Source organism: Glossina fuscipes, unplaced genomic scaffold (genome assembly GCF_014805625.2).
Source record: "Glossina fuscipes isolate IAEA_lab_2018 unplaced genomic scaffold, Yale_Gfus_2 2, whole genome shotgun sequence".
NCBI classification, from domain to species: Eukaryota; Metazoa; Arthropoda; class Insecta; order Diptera; family Glossinidae; genus Glossina; species Glossina fuscipes.
In genome coordinates, this window is record NW_023998416.1 from 12,035,809 (window position 1) to 12,048,245 (window position 12,437).

The 12,437-nt window shown below is 32.7% G+C and overlaps 1 protein-coding gene across 2 annotated transcripts in view; it reads left to right on the forward strand.

Annotated features, from left to right (window-relative positions):
• LOC119633382 (dual specificity tyrosine-phosphorylation-regulated kinase 2) overlaps positions 1-12,437 on the forward strand; it is a 100,152-nt gene that overhangs the window by 27,913 nt on the left and 59,802 nt on the right. The window contains exon 2 of one of the 2 annotated variants that reach the window (XM_038026922.1): positions 5,683-5,710. The exons of the other annotated variant lie outside the window; for it this stretch is intronic. The gene's annotated coding sequence lies outside the window, so the exon portion shown is untranslated. The remainder of the gene's footprint in view (positions 1-5,682; positions 5,711-12,437) is intronic. 2 annotated transcript variants of the gene reach the window in all.

Consider the following 12,437-nt stretch of genomic DNA (forward strand, 5'->3'; position numbering starts at 1 on the left):
CTGGTGGCAACTGCTGCTATCCGAAAGGGTATGTGTATGTATTTGTGAGAGTCGTCTTTGTAAGCAATATTGATACGAATATTATTGCGAGGGTGCGGCTTCGTCTTTGTTAACGATTATAATTCAATAATATAATAACCGATAGACAAACAACAATCATAAAAATGCTACAGGAAATATTTGCATAACATTACCAAGTTGTATAAAATATTTATCAATAAGTCTTTTTTATTTTTTTCTTAATCTTTATTGATATCAACCGAAGTAATCCAGGAAAAAATTTTGCATTAGCATGATATTCAAATGCTTAAATTTATTAGTAAATAAATTTAATGAAAAACAAGGGAGAAACCTTTGCTTTCGAGATAGGCGGGCCACTGCTAGCAGCAGCAGCTTATAAAGTTACGAAAAAATACTCTTGCGGTGAGTCAAGTAAAATGTATTTGAATTTTTCAAAAACTTTTATTTAACACAATGCATTTTAAATGTTTTAAATTGAAAAAAAAAGAAACAATTGAGATAAAGAAAAAAAAAAAAAAGAAAAAAGAAAACAATTGAAGTAAAGCTTTTTTTTCTTTTTAGAAGAAAGACAAAAAACAATAAGGCGAAGTAAAAGACAAAATGCATCCAAACTTTTTATTATATTGCAACAAAAATTGTCCCCATATAAAAATACCGGATCTCCATTTAAACCAGTTTTCTATATACTTATTTTTATTGTCTCTTCCTTGATTGTATTTCACGTTGCTGCGATTTTTAGGAATATATGCACAATTAGTACGGAGAGCTACACATAATCCGATAATCCCGAAACATTATGTATGTTATGAAGTAAACGACTGTAAGGAAAAAATTGTTGTCTGACCTGTCACCTAACGACTGGCATGCATTGATTGTGTGAATTCCAATATATCGTCGAGAAGAGTACCGACTAACCACATATACAAGTCAAATTCAAACTTCTTTGTAGAACAAATACATATTAATACGTAAAAGTGTGTGTGTTCTCTAATCCATATGAGCGGAGTGGGAAGCAGATGGAGGGACTAAAGTTCATGGATGAAGTGCAACTTTAAAGATATGGGACGACCCCGTTTCGCCATCGTATCGAAAACAATTTTTATGAAAATCCTAAGCACAAAAGATCACAATTTGATTCAAACCAATCAAAAGGCTTTGAACAGAATGCTTTTTATTTGATAAAGTCAAGAAGCTGTGGTGTATTAGGGGACGATCTAATCGAACGAAACCATTACTGTAGCAAAGTGCTGACAATAGCTGATGGCATTGCTATAGGTATAGTAGGGGAAACCCCCCCAAAGACGCTACAGGGTGACTATGACGTATTTCAATATTTGCCAAGAAAAATGAATAGCACAAAATTCATCTTATTCTTTCTTATTAATGCATGCTTCAACCAATGCTCCCTTCTTTTTAATTCTCCTCATAATACAAGGACTTTTGTACATGGCTTCCAAAAACCAAACGCTGTTTCGGTAGAAAATACTTATTCTGTCCGAAAAATGGGAAATACATATAGCCCCGGATAGTGCTTGGACTAAAAAGTTCTTACTTTTATCTTGAATGAAGCATTGAAAAAAAAGGGCGATATGGGTTTCGTTGTACCCTAATTTGTTTAACAAACGCTTTTTCTCGTCCTTTCATTACGTTATACCTATTCCTAGGCAAAGATGGCGCTTGATATATTTTGACATCAAGACATGATCTTACATCTTTCGAACTTATGGAATACATGAAGAACAGTAAAATATTGGAAGGACTACTTAATAGGAAAAAAGGTGATGTTAGAGTTCTCGAAACTATTCTGTTTCTGTTTGAAGGTCGCGATCGTTAGGCGCAAGCTGCATCAGTTGTATTGCGTATATTTTACGGCGGAAATGAAATAATAATAAAACAATTTTCCTTGAATTTATAGGATATTTATGCAATTGTCTCTGTCTCGCCTTTTAAAATATTCGTTTTTCAATCTAACGTTGTACTACGCGTGTCCGTTCGAAATGCTGAAATGGCATTTAAATCTTTTTCTTTGCATTACAAAAGTAAGTAATGGTAATGCTTAAAAGCAAATAGATCTTATGTCGCTTTGTTGTCTCGTTAAGAATAACTTTGCACGACAACAAAGAGATAATATGCGTGTATATGTCGTAATAAAAAGCCAAGTGAGAGGGCGGAAGAAGGGAAAACTACTCGAAAAGTGACTTACTATGAGGCACGGCTATGCTACTCTTGCCGCATAGCTTGTTATAGTCCTAAGTATTTTTAAGCTTTTCTTTTTTTTTTTTTTTCTTTTTTGGTTTTGATTTGAAACTGGTCTTATAGTTGTTCAGTTGGTAAGATTTGTTTTAGTATTTTTGTAAACCAATGTTAAGCTTAGTGCTTTTTTGCTTACACTATAACGTTGTCTTGTTCATACATAGTCATATGCTTAGATATTTTTACTTTAAATGCCTAAGTATGTGTTTTTCAGGTGACATTGAAGAAAAAAACAAAAAAAAAAAAAAATGCAAGTAAATGTTTTATTATTATTCTTACTAATAGATTTTTTCAAGTATTTTAATGCAGTTGTGTTTCTTTTGTTTAAATGGATTTTACATGCAATACATTAAAATCATAGAAAGAATTATATATGACGACGACCTTCAATCCCATACAATTTTACATATTCCAAGATATCATGATTTATGGAAATGGGAACATTAGCTTATTTGAATTTTGCCCTTTCAACTAATTTAAGAAATGGTTGCTTTTAAAGCAAAAAATTTAAAGACGCTTTGCCACATCACTTTGTAAGGATTTCTTTCATTAAAGGCGAAATCGAATAAAGCTTTTAAAGCAAAAATTATCTCAAAAGTTCAAATGTCAGTAGAGCAACCATAGCAAACCAACTAAAGGAGATATCTTGAAATGCTTATGTAACAGAGTTTGCAAAATATTCTATAGCGATAATTTGCAAATATATAAATTGTTTGAATTTATTCTTTTGATAACCAGGATAACCAGGTTGCTAAGAATGAAGCGCAGAACAAACTGCAGAACATTGTTCCTGTTGCAAAAACCTATTGCGACCCACTTCATAAAACATACTAAGGCGCTAAGACGCTTAATATGCTCTGTAAGGATATGAATGTGAATTAATATAAGATACTGAACATAAGGAAAGGACAAATGTAGTGCAGAAAATAGCAGAAATAATACTGTCCAAGCAACAATATTCAATTTGAAAAGTTTGCAATTAAATGGACCAGGTGTGCCAGGAATGGTGCCAGTTAATCTCACCTTTCAATTTAATATGAAAGTAAAACAATAAAAGCTGATCGATCTTCTTTGTCAGTCTAGACAATGCTTAATCATCATTTGTGCCATTCATTCCAATTTAAGTTACGTATTGTTCGTTCCGATGACAAACCCAAAATATCTCCTTTTCTATCAGCAGACAGAGAAACGCAAAAAGTTGATATGCGTTTATTTATTTTGAAATCGAATGCGTTCCATTTTATTCAAGTGTTGTGATAAAAATATTAATTCATCCTCAAGTTGTTTTAATCTGAATATATATGAAGCGTAAATAGATCAAGTGAACATTGCTTGCAAAGATCTTAACCGAAATATAAATCAAAACACCATGAAAGTCAATCAATACTTCAAGGTGAGTCGTTGATTTCTATGAAATACGCAAATCTAATCAATTTCTTCTAAATTAAAGGTTAAGATTTTACTCACAACATATATGAACGTAATTATATTGACGTTAATGTAATTAACAAAATATTCTCTATTGTACTGGTGACGTTCTTCGGAGGTTTGTTCTCTTATACACCATATTAATATACGCCAAAAAACTCGTTGCATTTCTATTGGAAAATGTTAGATAGACCCATAGTAGTTTGTCTAATAAAATGGAAAGAGCAGGAAAGGAAAAAGACTCTTAGCATGCTCCGTGTTCTGAAGAACTTAACTTCCAGTTCGGCCACCTTTGGTAAACAAAAAAAAAAAAATATTGCTTAATACGCAGACAGCTTTTGCAATGATGTTTACTGCAATTTTACTTACCTACAGTAATAAAGAAAACAGTAAGTCACTCATTGTTTGCCTTTAACACAAAAAATATAGGAAAAGAGAGTTCAATACTTTTGGCTAACGCTGTAGACATCATAACTCATTTATTAATTTAGACGACCCTTGAAGCCATAGATTTCTGTTACGGCAAGATATAATCTAAATAGCATTCAATGCGCGACTGGTCGGTCAATCCAAATCCAAATAATTTATTTATTTTTTTAAATCGTGCGACTAACCACCCAGGAGGCGCCACTTGTACATGTAAAACCATGATTGTCAGAAAAAAGTAAGCGAGAAAGGGAGAGATAAGGAAAGGACGCATCTTGCGAAGTGTATGTCCGATTGCTAAGTGTTACGCTTCTACTGGCTATGATAATAGCGAGGACCATACAAAATTGAATAAAACCTGCATATAATCGAACTGTAATGGATTGGAAACCCTTAGATCAGGTTAAAATGTTGAAGGCGTCATTAATAAACAATAATTAACGCTTCTCAGAATTAAGAGTACGAGACGAGACATATTACAAACGATTTGACTCAAACAAAGCCCCAGTTGATTTAATTTATTAATTCAATATACACAGGGTATCTCAAAAGCCTTGGTTAAGTCTAGAGAAACTAACATTACCACTGTTTAGGGAAAGTCGCAGTGCCTTTGTAGTAGTAAGCAAGAAAGATATAGAGTTGCCAAGCCAGCTTTGAATCCATAGCAAGGCGTTATTTTCGATATAAGTAACAAAAAAGTTCATCCTTATTAAATACTCAAGGACCTTCGAGAAAATAGTCAGCATTGAAAATGGCCCTTGATTCATTCTCTTGACAGAAGTGATGCGAACAATTTTTGAAGCCGAAGGGGGATCGTACAATTTATAATGCCAAGGTAAACGACCAGTGGGAACGAACTATTTATTTTAAAAACTTCAAGCAGTAATCCATCTACTTTACTCAAATTTAGATGTAATTTTTCTAAACGCACTTACAGCATCGTTTATGGAGTAACTTTACGTTGTGTCGATCTGATCCTCCATATCTTTTTTGTGTACATAGCAGGAAAGCCACACGATGCAATCATAAATTCTAGCAATCCAAAGTTCACCCTTTTATTATCGCGAAATTCAATACAGTTATCCTACTTACTAATGGTTATTTTAAGAGCTACATACATAGCTGAAAGCGTCGATAGTTGAATAGATAGATAGATGCCGTATGAATGCGGCTGACTGGAGCAGACGATTAAATTGCTATCAGTAATTAAGAAATGGAAGGAGAACAAGAGAATTATAGAGGGAATATTTTTATATGATATGTAACAGAAGCGCTTTAGTTAAACATTCTGAATTTTGTGTAAGAGAATTCAAAAGAATTTACAAACGATATGATTTTTTACGCATTTACCAACGTAATCTCGTAAATAAGAATTAATCATATGCGATTGGATGAGTGTATAAGCGAAAGCATATAAAATTGAAAAAGATGTAGGGCAAGTATTATGAAATTTGTATTTTGAGTAAATAATACGGAATTGTTGTAAAGAATTTATTAAGAAAATTCTTTTTATTTTTATTAAAAATTATTAAAATAATATTGGCTTCGTTACAGGTCGCTGAAAAGGAAATATAATTTAGTGGTGAGTAAAAACATAATACATTGGTATATGACATGTATATAAATGTATGTGTAAATATATTGTCAGGGGACATAGGGCGCCCCATGTTGTTCTTTACTTTATTATACGTTGTGTATATATGTCTACTCCCTTCTTCAATTCTATTCATATAAAATTTTTTATATATGTGATATAGAAAAGAGTACTTTGCTCTAAATCCCCCACAAAGTTTAAAAGTTCATTAAACTTTATGACTTTATTATAAATATGGTTTTTTGTTTTATTTTCTGTTCTATGCTAAGTGCATATAAACTGTAGCACCACGGAGTGTTTAGGAAGGAATCCTTTCCCTCTCTTTTATTTACATGCATTAGTTTAACAGGATACTGGAAGTAACTAAAGCCAGAGAACATAAAGAGAGGGAGAAAAAGAGATAGAGAGAGACCGAGAGGTAGCGAGAAAAGAAGATAGAGTAAAGCAAAAACTGAATAACACAAAAAAGATGCATTTCAAAGAAATTTGTAATCATAAAATTCTGCATATATATACAAATATATATATATATATATATATATATGTATGCATATATATTACATGTGCTATAGATGTGTATATAATATGTAGAAAATTATGTCAAGCGTTTTAAAATTTGCTTCGTAGGGGAGAATACGGACATACATAATATACGTAGTCTGTGCAGTTTTAATATCTGTAAGACGTTTGTAACTAAAATGAAAATTTTAATGCATTTTGATGCATTCACATGAACGCATATTACGTAGCTTGTAATTCTCTTAGCTCTTTCGTAAGTCGCATAATTAAATAAATATGTGCTTGTAAATGTTAGTATTTTAAGAACAATGGATGTTATGGATTGTAACTTGCTTGTCAAACGATAAGCATAAATTTCAAATTTAATTACGTCTATCTATCGATTCAGAGACTAAAATGGGATTTAAAAGCTTTTGCAGCACATTTTAATTGAAAAAAGCAAATTAGTTTTAGGCAATCTGTTGTCCTTACAAATTTTTAAGGGAATTGATTAAAAATATAATGACTTTGTTTAGATCATCATTAGAATACGCTTTTTTAATATGGTCTTCGTCGCACCGGTATTCCGTAGTATCAATCGAGTCAATTTTAAAACAGTTGTTACTTCTTGCGATGGGGCCCTTATCGAGCGTTATCACCATATGAAAACAAATTACTATGAGTAGCTTTACCTTCAATTGGGAAATGTAGTTCCGTTCTGGACTTCAGCTATTTTCAATGAAATTACTTTCAATGTTCTTATACATCCATAAGGGTATTATCGTTTCACAAAGCTTAGCCAATGTAGGTTTAATAGTGAATTGTTGAACACACTGTGACCTCTATGTAAAAATTGAAATGACGTTTAAATAACCTAATGTCTTTATTGGACTCGATACATATCACTAAAAGCAGCTCTTTATAACGGTCGAGCACTGCGCATGTCATAACTTATTAATACAATTCACTAAAATAACTGCGTATTGAAGTCAAATAATAAGGAAGATTAAATAATGGGTTACCAAGTTATGGACAGTTTGGGTCCGCCTATTCGCCAGCCTGTTTGTAAACTTTCGTGAATTTCGTAGATAATACGCGAATATGTCGGTTTCTCCTCTGTTTCTTTTCTTTCTTTCGATAAGCAAGCTCCCTTACAAAGTGTCTTATACTTGTAATTGTAATGTTGTGGGCAGTCCGTACAGCGACTTAATAGATATATTGTATTCGATGTGCTTTTACTTAGCGTGAGGCAAACTTTCGAGCAACAATATCTTTGTTAATTTCAAAAAGGATAGAAAAGAGTTAAAGACCAATCCTCGTACAACTGAATATTCCGCTTGGTATCGAAAAGGTTGGTTTAAAATATCTTATTTCGTTAATCTAAGGTTATCGTCGCCATGACAGCTTTGACAAAAGCAAGGCCATGAACATTGAACACATGTTTTTTTTCCTTTTTTTTCACAATGTTGATCTGTGTGAATAGCAGAACCGACTTGAATAAATTTGTCTAATTTTTGAAGTCCCCACCTTGTCTGAAAATATAAAAATTATTACAAAAATTCTCTTTTTCTCCCATTGTCTTCAGTTTGGTTAAAACAAGTTAGTTAAATTAGTCCATGGATTCGCTTGTAATCAACTGAAAGCCGCCAATTAGATTCGACAAATTTTGACAATTATAAATCTACCTCCTACATAGGTTTCTGTAAAGTATTTCCATTATGTACACGTGTTTACTGCTTGAAGGTTTTCACTCTCTCCAAGAGAGAGCCAGAATTGTAGAGTGCTGAAAAATACGGCGACTGCGTCAGTACAGTGCTTAAGCCGTGCCCGCCTGTATAAATAGTCAAGCTGACGACTACACAACATATTTTCTTGAAGCTTTGACCGAGTGCAGTTCTGTGCCAAAAAAACGCAATTTGCGGGAAACTTTATTTTTCTGGAGAGCTTTTTACGAGTGATGAACAGCGGATGCGTTACAATTTCCAACGTCCAAATACAGACGATGAAGAATAGGCGAACATTAACATTAACATTGAGGATAAAGCTGAATATTCATGGCGGCTCCAGCTGTGGCTAAGGTACGATTGTTCATTCCAAGAAAATGAGTCCATCAAAAGGGAATGTTCCCAACAATAAATGAGTCAGTTGCGAAAAAAAGTGGACGTGATAGGCCAAAAATCATGATAATTAACTCACTTCAGAAATGTATTACCTCCTCCGCTGTTATCCCCAGACACTAGTTCTGCCGATAAACATGGGTTTACTGTACTTATTGTTCGATGAGCCTACCCATGGTTTACTTTGTGAACAGTCTTAAAAAGCTAGAGGTTGTTTTCGCACGGAGTTCGTATATGCTTCCAAAAGATGGCAGAAGTAACACTTGACGATGGACGATATTTGAATAGTAAATAAATAACTAATTCGCTGCAATAAAGCCTCGAATGTCGAAAAAGAAAACGATGAGAGCCAGGCGGTATAAGTATATGGAAGGCGTAGGCTTATATAGAACGTCACTTTTCAAAATTCCAAATATTTGCTGGTAGAAGAGCAAATTATTTAGCACAAATCAGCCATCCCCATTAATAGGCGATTGGAGTTGTAAGGTATCGAAATATTCGGATAAGCCGAAAAGTTTACTTTCCTGTTTTTATTTTTTGAAATACTTTGTGACGTGGCGTGACCGTCATCTTTTAAGTAACTTTATGCCTATTATTGTAAAAGTAATATCTGATAGCGTTTTTAGTGGGCGGAACGCGAAAAAGAAGCCCAGCTAAACGATAATAATCAGCATACTGTGACGGTATGAACTGAACTTAAACGAGAAAAAGACCTTCCGCATTAAAAAAAAAAAAAAAACAAAGTAGTAACAACAAATGCATCAGCCAAGCATTAAATTTGAAAAGCTAAACACAATCAAAACTGTTACAACAATATTGTTAAGTGCGAAGCGAAAGGCATGGCATACACAAACGAAGTCGATAACAAGCAATCAAACTACAAGTCAGAGACATGTCAACTGTAAACGTTTAAGAATGAAATTTAGAGTTGAGTGGGACGGACAAAAGCAAAATGGTAAGAAAAATAAATAACAAAGTTATTATATTCATACATTGGTACGAACATTCGCACATTCGCACATTCGCTGCTTCAAACTAAAATTGCAAATTTTAGTTCTCTGCATACGATGTTATCCCCGACAGTAGATAGATAGAGACGGGGAGATGATCTTTGGATAGGCCCTTGAGATTTGAATTTCACTGCACATCCTTCGTTAATCAGGAAAGTATACTCTTTTTACCCGATCTCTGATGTGTAATCGGTAGTGTTACGAATAGAAAGCTGAACCTAGTATATCTTATTTTACTCAATAATAGATATATAAATAAATAAAATCCATTGTTTTTATTATTTACTGTTTTTCTTCAGCAATTTTGTGTTAACAAGCTGTACAAACAGTTTATCATTAAGAGTCTCATTAAGCCAAATAATCTATGAAAAATTGTGCCCTCTATGTTTAGACCGTTGATGATCGATGTCTGTCTGTATACCGTGTATATTTATGTGAATATGTATTTATTTTCTCTATTATTTAAATTATTATCTAATAGAAAATTACATCTAAATATGTTTAAAATTAGCAAAGCGAAGCAAAAAATAAAAAAATAGAAATTATTTAATAGCGTCTTGTACCGTTAGGTATTGTGCAAATGAATGACATTACATTAGAGTAAAATTTATTATATCATCATTGGCTCTCACCTCTTGCTCTTTGCGTTTTCCTTCTTTGCCTTTTTTTTTTTTATTGTACATCATTTACATTCAGCTTGTGTTTGTTATGTGTGTCATGTTTGGCAATTATACCACTCACTGTCTAAACATATATTTGACGTCGATTTGGGCATCAGATTTAATTGCATCTAAGCATTTTGTTTCTCGTTTGTCTTTCCTTACTTTTTTTTTATTTTTTATTTTTTATTTTTATTTTTATTGTATTATTTTGCAATTGTTGCAATGCAATCAATACTTGTACTTATATATACTTGTATATATATATATCTTCAAGTATTTTATATTTTTATAGTGACATACAGTCAGAGAAAATGAAAAAAAAAAAAAAAAAACACATGGCGCTCTTAGAAACAAATCCGACAATCCGATCAATTGGCTTTTTCGTTTATTATATTTTTGAAGGTTTTATTGAAAATTTGGAAGCATTTCCTTCTTTCATTGGGCAAATGGCATTTTCATTAATCAGTTATACGTATGGCATTATTGCTTTACAGTTTTTTGCCAGACAATGACTTATTATTAAGCAAACAAGATGAGTCTTGTCTAACCGCTACTTAAAATTCAAAATATTTTAAATAAAAATTTAATGTACTCTAAATAATAATCACTGCCAACAATGGCAAGAAAGAAATTTACATTCGGCTTTTGTCGAATCTTTTATGTCTGCAACTTCTTTCTCTTAAAAACCTGAATAAATTCAAGTTTTTATTGTAACAAAAGTAAAAGCCCTATCATTAAATACCTTACACCACCTCGCTTAGTGCAGTTCGTGCTAGTGTTCGTAAGAGGAATCTTTAAAATAAAGTGTTAAGTGGATCCAATCCAAACCATTTTCAGTTGCGTTCTTCTTGGGCCCGAAACAACTTTTTGATCAAACTAGCACAAAAATTGTGACCCGAATGTTGAAGGCAATGAAGCAAAACGGATAGGCAGACAACTACGTCTAAATTAAATCAGAAAGTGATCCTCAATCAATCGGTATAACACAAGGCGGGTTTGTCTTGGCGTTCTTCTAGACGTTACATATATTTGCACAAACTTAATGTGCCCTTTATCACAAGTACCATAGGGTATAAAAAGTAACTTAACGTTAATTATTTGTATATATTTATATATTTGTTTTTAAGTGTATTATCCTAGATAAGTATGCATTAAAAGGAAAAAAACCGATAGGCACACTCTTTAGCTGTATATTCCAAGATCCGTAATTCCCTTCATCGAGTTTTCTCCTATGTTGAAAGAGGAAATAATTCTGCTTTATTTGTAACATATAAATGTTTATTATACCCTACACCACATATATAAAGTATAGAATATATTAAGTAGTGCGGACGTGTGTAACACGCAGAGAGGCTTAGGATAGACTCACCTAATATTATATCGATCGATTCAAAATCAGCCAGACAGCTTCCTTGAAAGTCAAAGAGAGCTATTGGATTTTTCATAAGCGTATTGATTGACGTGGAGGATTAAGTTTTAAAGTGAAATTGATCTTGGATGGGCGGGACGATTTCTCCCTTTCTTTTTTACACTGTTCTGCGTGGTACTCTACCTAATGAGCAAAAAATCTAGGAAACTGAGGTACTCTCAGTTTATATTATACTCTACGTGTATCGTTGAATGGAGCAATTTGGCGGCCCACTTTAACAAAAACCTGCGTCCCAGAATTTTCAGTCTCTTTGCCTAATTTTCATTTTTATGTCCAGAAGAATGCTTAACATATATATTTCACAGACGGGCGGACAAACATGCTTAAATTGATTTAGAACTTCATACTGCTCAAGAACGCGTGTATTCTAATGTATGAACATATTTAAAATTTTAAATTCTCTTTGAGTTTTGCAAGCATCTCGAAAAAATGAATGCATTCGTAGGAAACCAATACTTTGATCAAATTTCAATCAAAATTGATTTGTCGAACTTGTGCTCGAACAGATTTACTATTACTATTGTTATTGCTGTAATATGCAGTAAACTTTAGAATTAAAAATAGGATGATCTCTAGCAACTAGGATTGACGACCCTCTAATTTCTAAAAACAATGGACTGTTTGGTTAGCTTAGTCACTTTAATAATTTCATTGATATCAAGTTCATCAGTTACTTTCAAGATGACCATAGGGTTAAAGGCCCTGAATACAAATCTTTAAATATTGGAATAGGGTATCGACATTCACAAAGTGTTTGTTATGCAGGATATAATTTCCATCATACATATGCAATATTAATCAGCATTTAAATTATATCCTTGGAAAACAGATTCGGTTTTTGTTCACAATATCTTTCTTTAATTAAAAGAAGTAGGGGTTTTGCAACAACATCAGCGTGAAACATCAAAGGTTGTTTCGTTTATTTATTACATATTTTTTATAAGTATATATATATATATATAGGAGGAATTCATCGTAGTACATGATACCTATAGATAA